This window comes from Podarcis cretensis (genome assembly GCF_951804945.1).
Source record: "Podarcis cretensis genome assembly, chromosome: 9".
In the NCBI taxonomy this organism is placed as follows: Eukaryota; Metazoa; Chordata; class Lepidosauria; order Squamata; family Lacertidae; genus Podarcis; species Podarcis cretensis.
This window is the reverse complement of record NC_137178.1, coordinates 24,198,804-24,218,207: the sequence shown is the minus strand read 5'-3', so window position 1 is coordinate 24,218,207 and position 19,404 is coordinate 24,198,804. Positions and strand designations below refer to the sequence as shown.

The 19,404-nt window shown below is 41.3% G+C and overlaps 2 long non-coding RNA genes across 3 annotated transcripts in view; one reads left to right on the top strand and one right to left on the bottom strand.

Annotated features, from left to right (window-relative positions):
- Positions 1–19,404, top strand: part of LOC307223951 — a 43,977-nt gene that overhangs the window by 21,284 nt on the left and 3,289 nt on the right. The window contains exon 1 of one of the 2 annotated variants that reach the window (XR_013842346.1): positions 197–361. The exons of the other annotated variant lie outside the window; for it this stretch is intronic. This is a non-coding gene — a long non-coding RNA (uncharacterized lncRNA). Of the gene's footprint in view, positions 1–196; positions 362–19,404 lie in introns of those variants that run through there. 2 annotated transcript variants of the gene reach the window in all.
- LOC307223947 overlaps positions 18,360–19,404 on the bottom strand; it is a 30,515-nt gene continuing 29,470 nt past the window's right edge. The window contains exon 3 of the long non-coding RNA XR_013842342.1: positions 18,360–18,514. This is a non-coding gene — a long non-coding RNA (uncharacterized lncRNA). The remainder of the gene's footprint in view (positions 18,515–19,404) is intronic.

Below are 19,404 nucleotides of genomic sequence, written 5' to 3'. Positions count from 1 at the left end.
TGACATCAGTATTAAGGATGCAAATTTCCAACAGCTGAGATGCTGGTCTTCTGCTTTTCTTTTTTCCAGGAGGACTCATCACAATAACTCCCAAGAGCACTTAAAATTGCTAAGGCAGCTGTGTGTTTACCTTAGGAAACAAAAAGGAAATTATTGATATTCGTGTAATAACATTCTCGTAGAAATGTAACAGGATAGTGTGAAAGTGTTTACACGGAGGGAGAAAGGCTTAGCTTCTCTTGACATGTTGTGTTGTGTTTTTCCTGTTACAGCAGCAGAACATAATAAAGAGTTGGATGCATATAATGGACATGCAGTCTGGGGCCTTTAAACAGAAAGATTGCCTAAACCTAGTCGAAGTGTGAGTTCATTTTCTTTTCTCTTTTTCTAAACACATTTAAAGGAATGCCAAGGGTGTGGGGCTTTTCCCCTATGAGGATAGGTGTTTCTTTTGGGGAGTGGGGGGTACTTTTGCTGCTGCATTGTCCTCAGACTAAACTGAACAAATATTTGTCCAAAATATCTGTATCATAGAGTTGGTTGGGTCACTAAAATGGTATAACAAAGGCTTTAAAAGTGTTTATAAACTATCTCAAGATAGTTCCAGCTTGATTGCTGGTCCAAGGGCTATGACCTGAAAACACACAATGCATGAGCTTTGCTGAGGAAAAGCATTTCTGGGCCTTTAGCATGTGCAGCATCAGAAGTGGCTCGCTGAGTGGGGCTAGCTTCCCAGCAGGTGGGTCACTGTTGCTTATCAGGAGGGAGAAGAGAGAGGTGGCAGAGAGGTTGTGCAGTGCAAATGCACTGGTGAAGTCAATCTGGAGCTCCTGCTAGAGTGTTTGCATTGCGTCAACCTCCCTGTCCCCTCTCCCTCTCCACTTGTCAAATGATAGCACTCAACCACTTCCAAAGATTCTGGTACATGTGGCAGAATAGCGTAGGTCTGCAAACATAATTCTGGATCAAGGACTGGACTATAAGGCTGATTCACATCTGTTGACATACATCATTTGATATATTATCCCTCAGTGACTCTCAGCTGGTTGTTTCTGTGGTGTTTGCTGAAAAGTATTGGGCTTGAGGTGATACAAGTTGAGGAAGAAGTGCAACATCTAGCCTCAGTGTGACGACACTAAAGGAGTGTCTGACCTTCGAGTTGCCTCTTCAGAATGTGATGAGGGCGAGGGCACAGCCCCATGTGGTTGTAGATGGGCTTGCTCCTAGGTGAGAGTTTGGAGCAGCCAGAGGTGAGGGAGTTTTGAGTTAATATGGCCTCCAAGAGGCAGGTGAAATGCTGGGGAGATGTGGGTGGGTGGTAATTGCATGAATACAGCTCACAAATATTATTTGTGGATATCTGATGATTGCATTGTTTTATATTGTTTTGATTTATTTATTGTACTTATATTGTTTCTTTTCTGTTAATATGCTGTTCATGGCTTTGGGAGCCTGTGAGTTCTATGGTGTGGAGTGGAGGTATAAATATAATAAATAAATTAAAATAGGTTATTCATCTTGTTTTTAACTCTAGACGTCTTTTTATGTAGAAACTCAAGATCAGAGTGGCTAACCAGTGGTCCTCCAGATGACTCCAGCTTCCATTAGCCCCAACCAGCATGGTCAATGGTCAGGAATGATATGAGGAAACACTCATAGGGCTGTACTGCTAATGATATATATATATATATATGCAAAGTCATGAAGTTATGGTCAATTAAATTCTACTCAGACACACTGATATTAACAAACATAAGTTACAGTGTATAATAATTTCAGCAGCTCTTTTTTGAGTAGGACGTTGAAAACCTTAAATACTAAGAATATAATAAACCAAAAAGGATAAAAAGTAAGAAGCCAATACAGTCATACCTTGGTTTTCGAACAGAATGCGTTCCGGAAGTCCTTTTGACTTCCGAAACATTCAGAAACCAAGGTGTGGCTTCCGATTGTGCAGGCGTGCTGGAAACAATAGTGGAAACCTCATCGGATGTTCGGCTTAAAAAAAATGTTCAAAAACTGGAACACTCAATTCTGGGTTTCGATCGTTTGGGAGCCGAAACGTACAAGTACCAAGGCATTCGACAACCAAGGTACAAGTGTATAATAAAAACTAGGTAAGATGAGGGTGTTCAGTTTTGGTTTTTATTGGTTTCTCATTTTTCCAATCTTAATTCCCATTCGGCACATTATCACATCAGGAATTAGGAACACTGAGGTTGCTGTTTGTTTTAAAGCTCCCATGGGAGTTCATCAACATTTTAATGGATGTTTTAATGGATGCTTTTTAATGCCTGCCTTGCCCCACCCTCCAGCCCTGGGAGTCCTCATAAGGAAGCTGTGCCTGGAGGAAGAGCTGTGAGGGGAGAGACTTCATCAGGCAAGGCCACCTTCCACCTGACTTGCCCCACCCTCCAGTCTCTGCTGCTCAATTTGTATTGCATTATTTTATGCACTGCGACTTCCTGTTGTTTTTATTGATTATAGTTTAGAAATTATTTATTATAATTGTTAAGAGCGGATATCTGTTTAATTTTTATAAGCTGGTATTTAATATTATTCTATACTATTCTAATGGATTGTTTCTTCAGATGTAAACCGCCTTGGGTATTGTAAAATAGGAAGAAGGTATACAAATCAAAAGTGAAATGAAATGAAATGTTTTCTCCTCGTACACATTTTGTGTGGGATTTTGCCTAATGTGCACAATTCTGCAAGCAATTTCTCCAAATGTAAAGCAATTCTGATGTTATTTTCACTAATAGCATATGCATTTTTGTGTTCCTTTTCTCATAACACATGCATTTTGTATACATTATATGGTTGGAGAACTGCATCACAAAATTCAGAGAAGGGCGGATTTCAAAAGAAACAGTGTTTTCATTAACATATCATTTTGGGAGGTGTGAAATAGGCAGATTCACATAAAAATGTGGACCAAACAAAATTTCACCCTCATCCATAGGTGAACCTAGGAAAAATGTATTCATTGTAACATTCACAAAGGGGTATCCAGGATACCATATATTAATAGCACCTCAAGCATCTACTAATTAAATAGTATAGATGAATAAAGCAGACATGTCCCTGCCCGCAGGCTCATAGTCAAATAAAGCATGGAAAAAAGGTTTAGGGAGCATGTAGCTACACATCATAGTACGTTGGATTTGCAAGGGGCAAGCATTCAAGGATGAAATTTGAATGGAGGCTTGTTCTGCACCACAAACAGCTGTGATGAATCCACACAATGACAATAGGCTTCCAGCTGTAATAAGAGGCCCTCCGACATGGCTGCAAATCCACAGACATAACTTAATTCCCTGTTCTTTTCTGGGCGGCAGAAAAGTGGTGGTTCTAGGCCGGATGAAGTGATGAGTTTTTAAGGAACAATAAAGGCAAATGACTCAGAAAATATAATTACCCTGGTTTTGGAAATTGCATTGGAGGAAACAGGGGTCATTTTTTTTTGCCTTTGTTTCTGTGGTTTGCTCTACTGGAAAATATTAAATAGCCATATGACGATGCAATACGGTGAACGCCTGCTCAGAAGTAAATCCCACTGTGTTCAAAGGGTCTTACTTATTCCCACTGTGGTGGGAAGGTAAATGGTGTTTCCGTGCACTCTGGCTTCCGTCATGGTGTTCTGTTGTGCCAGAAGCGGTTTAGTCATGCTGGCCACATGACCTGGAAAGCTGTCTGTGGACAAACGCCAGCTCCCTTGGCCTGAAAGCGAGATGAGCGCCACAACCCCATAGTCGCCTTTGATTGGACTTAACCATCCAGGGGTCCTTTACCCTACCTTACTCCCAGATAAGTGTATTTAGGGTTGCAGCCATAGTTTCCTAAGCCACACCTTTTAATTGGGTTTTGTTTTGTTTTGCCATGAAGCCACACATCTCTGCATTGTTCCTCAAACTGAAGAGTCCAGGCATATCTTCCTTCATCTCTTTGGGTGGTAAATTCTTGCAACCCTAAGAAAACACAAAGGACTCCACAGATTGATTTCAACAGGCTGCATAGAGGGAGTCTAACTCTGCTCCATGCCCACAAACGTGAACAGGGTATAATAACTACTGTGGTTGTCAAGGATTACCTTTGGTATTGTGGTTAGCACATATCAGCACTCAGCTTGGCGAGCATTCTGGTAGGTGACTTGATCTACAGCGTGAGACCCCATGGCTTTCTGAGGTTCTTAATTGAACCCAGCCTTGTGGCTGGACACTTTTCATCAAATGTGTCGGCCACCTGTGCATGCAGCAGGAGAAATCAAGACACTCTGAGATTCTTCTCACCCAAAGCAGAATTGTTTGTCAGATACCATGCCTGCCTGGGGAGAAAATGAAATTGATGGCACACAGCTAGATTCCACAGTATTCTTTCAACAGAACATCACAGGGAAACAATACCACAAGCATCCATATTGTATAAAAGATGAAAAGGAGCAGAAGGAATAAACATGTCTCAAAATGCACTTAATCAAGCCATCCTCTTACTAAAACCAGTAATTATTCTGGATTATGAGAGAGAGAGAAAGCTTGCAGTATTTGGAGTGTACGAAATTGTTAAAGTCATGGGAGCTTAAAGAGAAGTGGAGGGACAAGGACATCTTCTCCTTTATTTATCCCATTGTTAACCTACCCTTGCTTGAAGAAGCTCAGGGTGGCTTATGTGGAGCTTATTTTGTTTTCAGCAACCTTGTGAGATAGTGTAGGCTAAGAGATAAAAGTAGAGACATCACCTTGCCAACAAAGGTCCGTATAGTAAAAGCTATGGTTTTCCCAGTAGTGATGTATGGAAATGAGAGCTGGACCATAAAGAAGGCTGATCACCAAAGAATTGATGCTTTTGAATGATGGTGCTGGAGGAGACTCTTGAGAGTCCCATGGACTGCAAGAAGAACAAACCTCTCCATTCTGAAGGAAATCAGCCCTGAGTTCTCACTGGAAGGACTGATCGTGAAGCTGAGGCTCCAATACTTTGGCCACCTGATGAGAAGAGAAGACTCCCTGGAAAAGACCCTGATGTTGGGAAAGATTGAGGGCACAAGGAGAAGGGAAAGACAGAGGACGAGATGGTTGGATAATGTTCTTGAAGCTACCAGCATGAGTTTGACCAAAGTGCGGGAGGCAGTGGAAGACAGAAGTGCCTGACGTGCTGTGGTCCATGGGGTCACGAAGAGTCGGACACGACTAAACGACTAAACAACAACAACAACAACAAGAGATAAGTATTTTTCCCATGGTCACCCAGTGGGCTTCATGGCTCAGTGTGGATATGAACCCAAGTCTCCCTGGCAAAAATCTAACACTCCACCCATTATACTACACCAGTTCACTTTGGAATAGCTAATTCAAGGAGATGTGCCCACCTTCATAGTTCTCTGGCCAAACTCTATCAGACTTCTCCATAAGTAATTCTTCCTAAGCAATTACCCACACAGTAAAGCCTATGATATCTGAAATTATACAGCAAAATAAGCAAAATTAAACCAGTTATACTTAATCCCTATGGGCAAGATTGATTTAAGAACTGATAATAGGGATTGCGTGCATTCACCGTATGGAACTTTAAAATAATAACTAAAAAGGCTTGAGTTTTCCACATTTTTTAGGGCCAACAGGATTTTCTAGGTCTCTACTTGACATCTCTCTTCTGCCCAATGTTCAGTTTCTTTCCAGAGACTTTTTTTTGAATTATACACATTTCACAGAGTCATAGAATTGATGAGTTGGATGGGACCAACTCCTGCAATGCAGGGATCTTTTTTGCCCAACATGGGGCTCAAACCCACAATCTTAAGATGAAGAGTCTTGTGTGCTACCAACTGAGCTATTTGAAAAAATAAAATGTATATGTACATTCACAGTGAGTTGCTGGGGGTCCCCTCATGACCACACACAAACACTTCCATATATGCTGCCCAGTATGGGGGCCAGCACATCTTCCTAGAACTCAAGACAGGTATAGTCGTCAACCCAGGAAGAATTTAGGTCAACCATTTCTATGGAATTTGTGGGCTGGAGAAACTTTATGGAAATACCTCAGGTGCTTAAGCTATCTAGGTGCTGCAAATGTATGTTTTAAAGTATTGTATTTTTTCCCTTGATTTCCTTGCTTTTACCTTTTTGTAAACCACCCTGGGGTTTTTTAAATTATTTTTTTACAATCACATGGTATATAAATTTAATGAAATAATTAAACAAAATAAATGCATGGATGTATGAACCGCACACACAAAAGCAGCCTATATCATTCTACAGATAAAGCTGGAAACATCCCCAAGCCGCTAGCTAGTGCAACCTTGTAAAATTCCTTCCTGGATTATAAATATGCAAATCAACTTAGTCCTGAGTATACAAGCAAGACTGACCTCCAGCCAACACCAGGGCATGATCTTTTTTTTTTTTTTTTTTGGTCTGTTGTGAACTAGAGCTGGGCAGCATCTGGTTTTCAACATTGCAATACATAACCAGCTAAACATTGTAATATGCTGGTATAGCACGATGTCTGAAATAAAGATGGAGCTGTGTAGGGGCATTGGCTGGTTTCACGGTTTTCCCCACATCACTATTTATTTATTTTTTGCATAGCACACAAAAACCACATCATGATTCGTGATATACTGCCGAGTCAAAAATGATGAAACTGCTATCACGAAACGGTTTTGGACGATATATCAACAGATCTCCCAGCCCTATTGTGAACCATCCTGGGATGCAGGGCAGTATGTATACAAATTTAATTAATTATGCCACTACAGCAGCAAGAATTCTACTGGCAAAGTATTGGAAGACGCAAGAACTACCTACTCTGGAAGAATGGCAAACAAAGGTGATTGACTTTATGGGACTGGCCGAGATGACGGGCAGAATCCGGGACCAGGGGAAAGAGACAGTGGAAGAGGACTGGAAGAAATTCAAAATATATCTTAAAAATAATTGTGAAATTGAGGAATGTTAAGATGTCAGGGGGTAAGAGGTAAAGAATTGCAGCAGTAAACAAACAAAAAAAAATTTAAGAAATTTTTTATGAAAGGGAATTAAGATAATGGACTTAAGGGTTGCTAAAGAATTATTAAACAAGGATGCAGGGATGGGGAGGTACGGGGAAGTCAAAGAAAGATGGGTATGAACTGATGATATACTGTTTTTATTATTTGTTTGGAAAATTAATAAAAATTATTATAAAAAGGCAAATTTAATTAATTAATTAATAATACTGAGGTCCGCAGGGCCTGGATCTCCAGCATCAAGGTGAAACATACTGGTTTCTGGAAATGCCCCGGGTCTTTTCTGGAGAAGGTCACCATGAAGAGAACCACAAACATATTGTTGCATTCTGCTTCATTTTGGACTCTGGTGGCACCTTAGTTCTTAGGCTGAAGTTCTATTGTCCATTATTTAGTCCATTGGAATAACAATGTGTAATTAGACACAAGGCTGTGGCCTTGGTAAGTATTTAGAAAACTTTCTAGCTATGCATGTAACATCTACTCCTTATGGTTCAGGAATATTATCAAAACTATTTGCCTAAACATTAATGCAAGAAGTATTTCCTATTCATTAGTCTTCTGTTTAAAATATGCCAATCACCCTCCAAAGGACCAGGAACAATAGTGTTGGACAAAACAAAAGTAACAAGGAGCAAATGGTTTGAAGTAAACATTTCGCACACACAAAAACATTCCGAAACTCAGCTTCACTGGCTATTTGGCTAATAAACATGAATGATGAACACATTCGCAGAAACAGATGATGGTTTCCATAAATATATGAAGTGGAAAATTCATAATGAAGCTTAAGAATGATTGATTGCTTGACTAATTATATTTTCTGCTATGCTATTTATTTTATCCCTCTGTGTAAATTCACAGAAAGAGCACAAACATATAAATAATATAACATATGCCGGTGTGTGTGTGTGTCCAGCACTGTGGTCTGCAGACCACCTGTGGTCCATAAGCGGTGTGTTTGTGAAGAACACTTTCAATCTGAATTTTATGGAATTCAGATCACAATACAATAAAATACAACAGAAGCAATAACAGAAGCAATAAAAAAATTCAGCTGAAAATCATACAGCATCTAGCACAGGGCATTACAATTGTTACAAGAGCCAGATTTCTTTTTTAAAAAAATATTTAAATGGTCCACTAATACCCAGAAAAACTTTCAAGTCTGAAAAACGAATAAAAATTATTATAAAAAAAGAAAAGAAAAACTTTCAAGTCATTTTTTTTTGGGGGGGGAGGCGAAGTTTGGGAACCAGAGGCATATGCAAATTTATCCCTGCGTATAAATTCACAGGAGCAACGGAAACATCCATTGATTAACAGTGCTGGGTGTCTAATGTAGCCAACAGTTTATTCTAAACTGTGGTCACAAATGGTTGCAAATAGACTAATTTAAATGGTTATCATTTAACCATTTATCATTTATTGTCCATTCTGGGTCTCCCAACCACTGTTAACAGTGTCCTTTTTCTTGACAGATCAAGATGAACAGGTGACAGCAAAAGTTGCAAGGTTTTTAACCGGCGCAAATAGAATTAGATCCATTTTTTGACTATTGATCCAAACCCCCAAAATGTATTTTATATAATTAACTTTTTACCTTTATCCTCCTGTATACTGCATTTTGTTTTATTGCTGTGGCTGGTAGCTGATGCAATTAAAGATTCGTTCATTCATTCACTCATTCATGGCTAGGAAGGGGAGAATGGATTTTTAGTAAAAAGTGATCATTTTGATTAACTGGGGATGGTTAGACTCCATAGATAATTCATTAGGCTGAATGATCTGAAGCTTCATAACAGATGGTTTGGTTTCATGTTCCGAGTGATACTGAAAGATTTTTCCAATGTCCCAAAGCTATAGCCCATGTGAAACATAATTTTTTTATGTAAATAATTCTCCAGCAACAAAGAGGGAGAATCACTGCAAGGACTGTGTGTAACGAGCTTGATCTCTTACTGACAGCAAGGGCATTTCATGTCTGAAATGCTGCAGAAAGCAAACAGAGCAAGGCTGAGCAGACTCACCCTCCACGTCAGAGACAGAGTACCTGGATAGATTCATGGAGTCTGTTGCGGTGGAAACGCAGAGTATCACTGACCACATAACTGCGGCATGCAGTCCTAAGACCGCACGCAGCCAACTGTAAATGAAACCGAAGGAAACATATTGCACTCCTTTCAACCATTTAAACATCCCTTTTTCTTGCCAAGTTGTGAGTAAGATGGGCATTGTCCTTGCTCAGGGGACGGGGTCTGCTGTCGCTCTCTGCAGTTCGCTCATGTCAGCAATCAAGAAATACAATAAAGGATCCCTGTACATTAGCACTTAATTTAAGGTTAACAACTCCAATTTCTGTGAGATCATCCCAACCTCTCTCTCTTTGTTTTGCTTAGCCTGACAAAGACAGACTGAGTCCAAAGAAAATGATCAGTAACCAGTGTAGGCTCTGGTCCCATCTGCACTATACATTAATGCAGTATCATTCTACTTTGTGCGGTCATGGCTTCCACTAAAGGATCTTGGGAACTGTAGTTTGTGAAGGGTGCTGAAAGTTGTTAGGAGACCCCCGTCCCCATTAGGTAAAGGTAAAGGAAAGGGACCCTTGACTGTTAGGTCCAGTCGCAGACAACTCTGGGGTTGTGGCCATCATCTCGCTTTACTGGCCGAGGGAGCCGGTGTTTGTCTGCAGACAGCTTCCAGGTCATGTGGCCAGCATGACTAAGCCACTTCTGGCAAACCAGAGCAGCACATGGAAACTCCGTTTACCTTCCCGCTGGAGCGGTACCTATTTATCTACTTCACTTTGATGTGCTTTCGAACTGCTAGGTTGGCAGGAGCAGAGACCAAGCAACAGGAGCTCACCCCGTCATGGGGATTCGAACCGCCAACCTTCTGATCAGCAAGCCCTAGGCTCTGTGGTTTAGACCACAGCACCACCCACATTTGTGAAGGGTGCTGAGAATTGTTAGGCGACCCCTGTCCCCATTACAGAGCTGCAATTCCCAGAGTTCTCTGGGAAGAGGGACTGGTTGTTAAATAATTCTGGGGATTTTAGCTAGGGAAAGCAATAAGGTTCTCATAACAACTCTCAGCACAACAAACTGCAGTCCCTTTCTTAGCCCTGAGAGACACATTTCCTTCTGTGTAACCTTTTTGGGGGACACATGCTAGAGGTGGGCAAGGCCAGAGGCAAACAACATATATGAATTTTTACCTTTGCACAGTAGGCTGGCACGACAGACTTGCACACTCTTCTTTATCCTTTATTCGAGCAAGCAAGAAGCTTTACCACAGTTCAAGGGCTCCTGGGAGCCCCGAGATCACCAGATGAAACAAAGTTTTTAGTTGAAGCTGTTTTTAACTGCAGCAGTAATTTTTAAACTATTTTAGAAAAAAGTGGATTTGTTTGGTGCCGAGGAACAATGGGATATAAATTTAATTTTAAACAGCTAAATGAAATAGTTCAAACAGGGTGTTGTATGTTTTGAAGTATTTCTCAAGAAGATAAATGAGTACATAGGAGAAGTCCAATTTCTAGCAGCAGCAAATGGGAAAACATCTTCTGTGTTTCTGTATTCTTATTTGAATGAAGAAAAGTTCCACATTCCATGAGTTATGTGAAATCAGAAAAGGCTTAAATAGAGTAAGTTAAGTTCAGTCCAGAAATATATACCAATAACAAAGCTGGGAATATTTGCATAAGCACACAGATCTGCTACGTTTCAGTGTTGGTCACCTGGGGGTGGCAGGCTGCCAAGAAATGTCTTTGAAATCCCCTGTGTGGATAGAGGTGAACTTTCTCCGGTGCTGCCGAACCTTTCAACCCCTGAGGTTAAGCATATGATTGCAGCTGCCGCCAAGGAAGGTCTGCTGAAGGGGATTGCATATGTGCCACAGGAGATTTTCATTTCATTTCAAAGTGCTTTGTCAAACTCTTAATATCTGTGTCCATCAAAAGGTGTGGGATGGGGGGAAAGGACCATTTAAATCATAGCATTCTAGGTCTGAAAAAGGACCTGAGGATAATCTGGCCTAAACTCCTGTACTGAAGAAGAGTGAACCCACATTAACTTGATTTATAGTATGCCACAAAAAGGGAGGACAGAGGGAGGTACACTAAGCCAGATGTGCACATTCAGTGCTCAGGTCCCAAGCATGCAAACAAGACACAATCATCATTCCCTTTCCACCCACCCGAAGAAGGAATGGTTCACTGGGAAGCTCTGTAGCAATATGGTAGATTGGGTCCTCCCTTAAAGAGGGCATGTATTGCGGTGAGACCTGGAGAACTGACACCCTGTGTTGTGGGTGGGTACAATTGGTCATCCACAACACCCGGTTGGTAGGTTCCTCGAAGCTGGGTACAATCTGGCCAATGGGACGCAGTCTAAATGGTTCGAGGGACCTATTTATGCCCATGCACGTGACCCAGAGCTTCCTCTTTCGGCATGTGCATTCGGCACGTGCATCCGCCCACTTCTCTCTACTTTTAGGGCTTTGCACTTGACCTTGCTATGCCATCATGTGTCATCTGTCATTGGGACAGGGGCACAGCAGGAATTTTCCCCACTTGGCTGATTGGCTGTTGCCATTTGGGTTTCGCCTTGTAAGGTTGCGGATAGGCTCTGGTTCAGGTGATAGGGATGGGAGAACGCTCTCGCCATCCCTATGTGAAGGGTATTCCGTTAAAGGAATCCAGGGACTCAATGGTTTGGTCAACCCCTGTGAGAGGGTTGTGCCCATGCCTGAGTCCAGGGGGACATTTGGGTGATGGAGTTAGCCCGTGTTCGGCTTTCCACTTATCCAGGTGTTTACCCTAGGCTTACCTATGCTGGTCAGTGCTACATGGATGGCAGGGAGCTAGTCGAACCAGAGCCTATGCAACCAGCCACTTTCTGTAATCAATAAAGTTGTGGCCTAAAGGTAAAGGTAAAGGTACACCTGCCCTTACGGGCCAGTCGTGTCCGACTCTAGGGTTGTGCGCCCATCTCACTTAAGAGGCCGGGGGCCAGCACTGTCCGGAGACACTTCCGGGTCATGTGGCCAGCATGACGAAGCTGCTCTGGCGAGCACCAGCGCAGCACACGGAAATGCCATTTACCTTCCTGCTAGAAAGCGGTACCTATTTATCTACTTGCACTTAGGGGTGCTTTCGAACTGCTAGGTGGGCAGGAGCTGGGACCGAAAGAGCTCACCCCGCCGCGGGGATTCGAACCACCGACCATACGATTGGCAGGTCCTAGGCACTGAGGTTTTACCCACAGCGCCACCCGCATCCCTCTAAAGTTGTGGCCTAAATTCTGCCAAAAGCCAAAACTAAAATTTGAGTCATGTGTGAATTTATTTAAGGGGGAGGTTTCTGGGTCTGAACACGCAATGCACATACTTAACATGAAAAGGATCCAAGACAGGTACAAACCCCAGCATCTCCAGATAGGACTGGGAAAGACTCTCTGCTTAAATCTCTGGGAAGCCACTGTCAGTAAGCATAGAGAAGACTAAGCTAAAAGGACCAAAGATATAAGGCAGACCTCAAGGGCCACCTCTCTCCATATGAACCTACCTGGACCCTGAGATCAGCTTCTGAGGCCCTTCTTCATGTGCCTCCTCCACGAGAGGTCCAGAGGGTGGCAACATGAGAACAGGCCTTCTCTGCAGCAACTTCCTGTCTGGAATGTTCTCCCCAGGAAGGTTCACCTGGCACCTTCATGATACACCTATAGGCACCAGGCAAATACGTTCCTCTTCAATCAGGCCTTGGACAGATTGACATCCAATGCCCTTTTAAAATGTGTTGGGGAGGGAGGAATTATTGGGTTGTTCTTGGTGTGCTTTATTGAAACAAGATCAAAATAGTTCTCAATATCTGCAGGAATGCACATTCTTTCAACTCAGGTTGGTTTTTACAGGGCTAAGATTTCAATCAGTGCTTTCAACATACTTGGATATGACCAAGTATGACCAAGTGTCATCAAATTCCAGTGGCTTGCCTGTATTGTATCAGTGGCATTGTCCAACTTAATGGTGTTGCATGCTATGTGTTTGAGTGTGCACTGAATAATGGACAGAGATGGCAATTTTTCTCACATCCTTCTACATTGCATATGCACAGGCCTTTAACTGATATTTCTTGCTTGTTATCAGAGGAACATGCATAGTATAGCTTTATTTATTTATTTAAAATGGCCAAAGTTTTTATTTAGGTAGTTGCTAGTTGTTTAGATAGTTCACTGGTCTAACATATGCTTAGTCAACAAACAAACTGCCAGTGTTAGGCAGAGTCACTGCTTTGTATCGGTCTATAGAATGTGACTTGACTGGAGTGGATTAAGCCTAAGATGTTTGGTCCTTTAGTCATATGGGTCATATGAGCCATACCTGTTTTCTTGAAAGAAAACATAACATCCTGTTTCATGAGAGAAACTTCTCAAGCAACTTATAATGAAGTCAAGCCTATCCTTTTCTCATTTGTTGGAAAGTTCTCAGTGGCAAGAGTTCTCTATTTGGCTGAGCAAGGAATTGGACAACTTCCAGAAAGTATTGAAACGTCAACTACAGTTATCAAAGGCTGTAATTATACTTTCATCAAATGCTCTGGCTTGTCCAAAGGTAGTCAGAATACATTAAAGGAGGCAAATTTAATTGACTCTAATAAGTCCTGGCATGAGGCTTAATAATATTGTATAGAACTCATTGTCTTTGATTTACTTCATTGAGTTGTAGGCCTAATCAGTCACCACATTTTTGCGGAAAACTAAATAGAGGAATATTGAAGAATTATGTATCTTGGGTCTTATGGAATTTCAGAATCATGTTCTTCTAACCAGGTTCTTAGAATCTAACTACATGTCTCAGAGCAACTTGTATAACCAACCCTTGATAGCTCGATTCATCCTCCACTTCCTCCTCCTTGAAAAGCCTCTTCAAGAAGGGCCTATTTCAATCACAAATCCATTTCCCCCTTCTTTCTTCCCTCCCAAAAATGATAAACATGGCTGATATTTGGTAGATGTGCAAAATCCGAACTACATTCTCATCTCTTCACAAGGAAGGTGCAGATAAAGTAATTTAGTATTGGAATCAGAAAAGAACAAGTTCTCTGAGCATCCTAGATAGGAATATTATAAAACACTGTAATATTTTACTTCCGGATTAGCGCCTCCGGCAATGGCGGAGCTCCTCCGAACGGGAGGAACTTGCTCCGTGAAAAGTAGGGTCTGAACCGCCACAGCGAAGGCGGAGACCCACTGAAATGACAGGCGGAAGAAGCCTGTGAACTTGGGATTCGGCTGGCACCCTTTGCGCCTCCCCTACTCGCGGGGAAACCCTGTTTTGGGGATCCGGAGCGACGTGGGGTGAGCAGTGCAGTGCTTTGAATTGACTGCTTCTTTCACGGAGTGAAGCCGCATTCCTGCTGCCGGAGAGCGCTGACTTTTTCCTGTGGACAATTGGACTTTAAACAACAACCCGTGAGTAGTACGGAAAATTGGATCTTTAAATACCTTAATTTGACACTGAACGGGGAAGGTTCAAAACAGGAAGTCCGCCTTCCCCTTTTGTAAATAGACTGAAGCAAAGAGCTTACAAGTTAAGGTCTTGGAAAGCCTTATGTAAAGGATTAAACTTCCATCGATTGAAATTATTATACCCCCCTTGGAAGCAGGAGAAGAGGGGGGAAATTTTGAACCGTGTATCCTGAAGGAGAGAGTGATTAGAATTAATTGCCACTGCTCTGAACCTGGGAATGGACTGACAGTGATTGACGTTTTGGGAGAGTTCATTGACAGCGAAGAGAACGGATGTTGACAGTCGGTTGAATAAGAGAAATATATTGTTTCCATTGTCCACTTCTGCATTTAAAAGGGAGAATTAGTAATTGAAAATTGAAACCAACTTTATTTTTTTGAACTTTCTTTGAAAGGATTCATACAAGCGGAGACTGTTTCCCTCTAGAGGGAGCTTTTGAAACTGTTACAAGAGTGGAGCTGGGAAATCTCCAGCTGCTTGATAAGAAGTGTGGGAACGAGAGATTGACCTTGGACATTCAAGAATGTCGACAGGAGAAGCCTTAGTAACTGCATTTTGCAAGATAAACTATTTGTTGGAACAGCTGCATAAAAAATTGGATGTTATGATTACTAAAACTGACATTTTGGGACCAAAAGTGAGCACCAATACAGAAATTATTCAGGATTTGACACAGGAATCTATTTTAGCAGGACAAATTGCTGAAAAGGAGAAGGAGAAAGTTGCTGTTGTCGAACCTAAAGCAATACAAGGGGGAGCCTTAGTCTTACAGAGGCAAATCGAAGACTATAAGTTGAGGCCCTTTATGATTGAAACTAGAAAAAGTCAGACTCTTAAGATCGGAGCCTGGCCTGGACTGGAAAAGGAAAGTTGGAAAGATCCCTCTATGCAGGGATTAACTGACTTTTGGAATATGGACTTGGGTCAGGAGGAGATTGGAGCTCGGGGGGCCTTTGGAGTTGGAGGAATTTTGAAATATGCCCTGAAATACTTTATGGATCCTAGCTTTAATTGTGGAAATTTGGCTGACCTGTTGAGAGGGAGTGGAGGTGTTGTCAGATTGGAGTTTCCTTGAGATCTGCTCTTTAGCATCAAAGAATATGAAGAAGAACTGCAGAAGGGATGTGGAAAAGAGTTAAGAGCCTCGGACATAAAATCTCCAGGTTGATGGACTGTATGGAGTGGACGGAAGTGTCTGTCAGAGCCCGAGACCGGGGAGAGGAGATGGTGGAAGAAGATTGGAAGATTTAAAGTCTATATATAGAAATATTGTAAAATTAACGAGTGACAGGAAAATGTTGGAATGAATTTTTATGGCCTTAGTAGAAATGCTATAAGGAGTTAAGCTTAAATAAGTATACTAATTTTAATGGAAATAAGATTAAAAATATGTTAAGACATTTATATGATAGAAAATGGAGAAAGATGGAAAGGAATTGCTAAAACAATTAATGGAAGTGGAATACAAAGAGGGAGGTGAGAGGAGGTTGATGATATAAGGGAATGAAAGTTAGAATATGGAAAAGGTATGATGTTTTAAAATTGTTTTTGTTTTGTTTTGTTTTGTTCATTGTGTTGGGTGATGTGTTGAGGTTGTGTTTTGTATGGTTTATATATTGTATTGTATTGTTTTATTTTTTCTTGTTCTTGCTCTTTTTTTCTCTCTCTCTTTTCTCTTTTTTTCCTTTTTAAAAAGTAATAAATATATTTTTTTAAAAAACAACAACAACAACACTGTAATATTTTGTGGCACTGGGGAGGCACTTTTGTTGATTGCCCCCACACATTTCACTTGTCTAATTTTCACTTAGTCACACAACTCACTTTAGCTGGTCTCAGCAGTCTAGGATGAAATTCCCCCCAAACCTCACAGATGATTTTCCCCCATTAATAAAGCTGTGCATAAGCCATCAATTTAGATTGTATCCTGAAGCCCATGAGCCAAATCTGGAATTAACACATCTGACATTCTACTTCAAATCTATTCAGTAATTGAAGCTGCACATCCACTGCATGGCATCCTGATCACAGGGTTCAAATTTTTCATATGTTGATGCAAACAGGGTCTAAAAAAACCATTTCATGAAAAATGATCTATACTTCCTAACAAAATGTAAATATTGAACCTTTGGCCCAGGTGTGATCCTATCGTGGCCACTGGGTATTTGGGCTTAGTCATTAGTAAAAGCAGGACCCTTTTGTAATCCAAAATGGGATGTAGATGGAGTCCTTGATGATTATTGCAGAAAGAGTGATTTTATCCAGAGCGGAAGCAATGCTCTGCGAGCCACTTCCAGTTCTTTAATCTGATGTCATGTTGGGTACTGCACGGCTGCCAAAGAAAGGCAAAGAAAGGCAAGATACCATATTATCCAGCTTCAATAAAGACATTAAGTGGCAATTTAAATCCTCCCAGCAGAGATGATTTGTGATTTTGCAGAAATGTATACGGAAAGGAAATGGAATAGCTTAACAGCAGCTGTTTGAACTGCTCTGTCTTCTTCATTTGGAAAAACAAAAGCAGCAAAAAATGAAACCCTTGCTGCTTCCGATATATTTTTTTCTTACCGGATTTTTAGGCCTGCCGCAATCTTAATTCTTCATAATGCTGCACTGCAATCCCACTTGGCAAATAATCCCATGCAGCTATGAATTAGAGCTGGAACAAATGTGATGGACTATATGCAGAAGAGACTGTTACCTCGTGAGACATCCTCCATCCTGCAATGTCTGAGATGTGACAGTCTGGAACATGGCACAGAGTTTTCACAGCAGAGGCATTCCTCTGAGGGACATAGGATGCTGCCTTATAGTGAGTCAGACCGTTGGTACATCTTCTACAGGTTTATGGTGCTGGGTGATCCATGAGCTATCACATATGCATCCAACAGGCACAGAGGCTAGTGGGGGATACAGGCAGCAGACAACTCACTGTCTCCCAATATCACATTATCCAGTGCTAGGCAAAAGAGTTTGTCAATGCTGTTTTCCTTCCAATGCAATTGAGTGAAGACATTTTAACAGTGCAGGGCTATGCATGTTTGCTTGAATGTATCTCTAGTAAATGTATGTTTAGAATTGTGGTCAGAAACTCATAATCCAGCAAGTGAATTCTAGGTATGAGGCCCATTTTAGATTTAATTTTACTTGCTAAGGCTCTAGACAGCAGGTTCTCCTTACAAAGTGTTTGGATTTTCAGAAAATTCACTTAGGTTAAGATATTTCAGCTTAATGTAATATGCAGCAAAGTCTTTAGAATGCTGGCTATTTAGTGTGAATATGCTGGATCATGTCATTCCTATTTCTGTAACCTTATTAGTGCACATTACCTGTCACTCTTTAACTCACCCCTCTGCTTATTATGACCTTTTCTTTCAGGCACCTTCTTCTCTAGGGCTTCTGCCACTTAGATCCTCTACTGCTGGCATCACTTCTTAGCCAGTTTTCCAGTCCTTAGCCTTTCCCACACAGCTCGTGCGTGCGTAGGGTCCATGTGAAGGAGACAAACAGAAAGTCTCCCTTTCTACCGGAAGCTGAATTGTCAACATTTCATTGTTGACTGCTTTGTTCTTTGAGCACTTGTACTGCTTGTGAACATTCTGTGGCCTCACAGCAGCTCAGCCAATTGATGCCAGAGGCTTCACTGCTATGAGTCTACAGGGGTTTCACACCAAATGCATTGTAATGGCATGGAAAATCAAGCATACCATTTAAAATGTCAGAAGGAAACAGGTTTCGACATCAAGCTTGCGGAGGCTGATTAGACACAGCAAGAGAGCTTTGGAATGGGAAAGATTTTAAAACATTGTGAAAACTACCTTGATGGCTCTCTTTTAAGTTTGATGAAGTCCTGCAGCATAACATGGAAATATTTATGTACTGAGGAATTAGGCAATGCCCTCTTTTTCCTTTCTCCCCTTGTCCTTTTGAATTCCTAATTGTTTTTGAACTCCTGACACAGTTAATTAGACACTAGAAAACACAAAAAGAATTCTTACTGGCATTTGGCAATCTGTAAATTGTGTGTACATGGGTCATGTTTTGTTAACAATCTACAAAGCCCCCTGTTCTCAATTTTCTCCATTCTTTCATGCAATAATAGGTTTGGTTAAGCCTCCAGATACATGGTAAATTGGATAAAGTTTGAAGCTTTGACTCCTAATGGCTTTTCTTGTAAAGAAAAGAAAAGAAAAGAAAAGAAGGAAGGAAGGAAGAAAAAAAGAAAGGCCAGCTTATATATAATTAGTTCTTTTGTTCTTTTAGATGGTGCAGATTCAAGATGAACTGAATGAGGTAGAATGTTTGGGGTGACAATGAGGTTGTCTGGACCATCCTTATATGTCGTCACATCTGCACCAGATGCACCATGCACTTTACTGTCATGGCTTCCCTGAATGCATCCTGGGAACTGTGCTTCCTTAAGAGTTGTTAGCAGATCCCTCTTCCCCTCACAGAACCACAATTCCCAAGAGTTCCTTAGAAAGTTGGATTGATTGTTAAGCTAATGAGAACATGTTTTTTTTAAAAAAAAAACAACAACATTAAAAACAGCAATAATATTTAAAAACAGCCCTCACAACTAAAATAAATTCAGGATTGCTAGAAACAATATATTTCAGACATCAAATCTCTGGGTGAACAGGAATGTTTTAAAAGCCTTCCTCTTGTGTCCCATAGAGGAAGAGTAGGATGGCTAGACTTCACTGAGTATGAAATAGAGATGGTGTCACAGGGTGCCGGCCGACATGGTGGGCCTGCCAGTACCTCCTGTGGTGTCTCTTCTGGTCTTGTCTGCACTGGCTGAGCATCTCCTACATTGAATATGCTTCCTCAGACAGGTCCATCTTTCAGTGGATTCCATG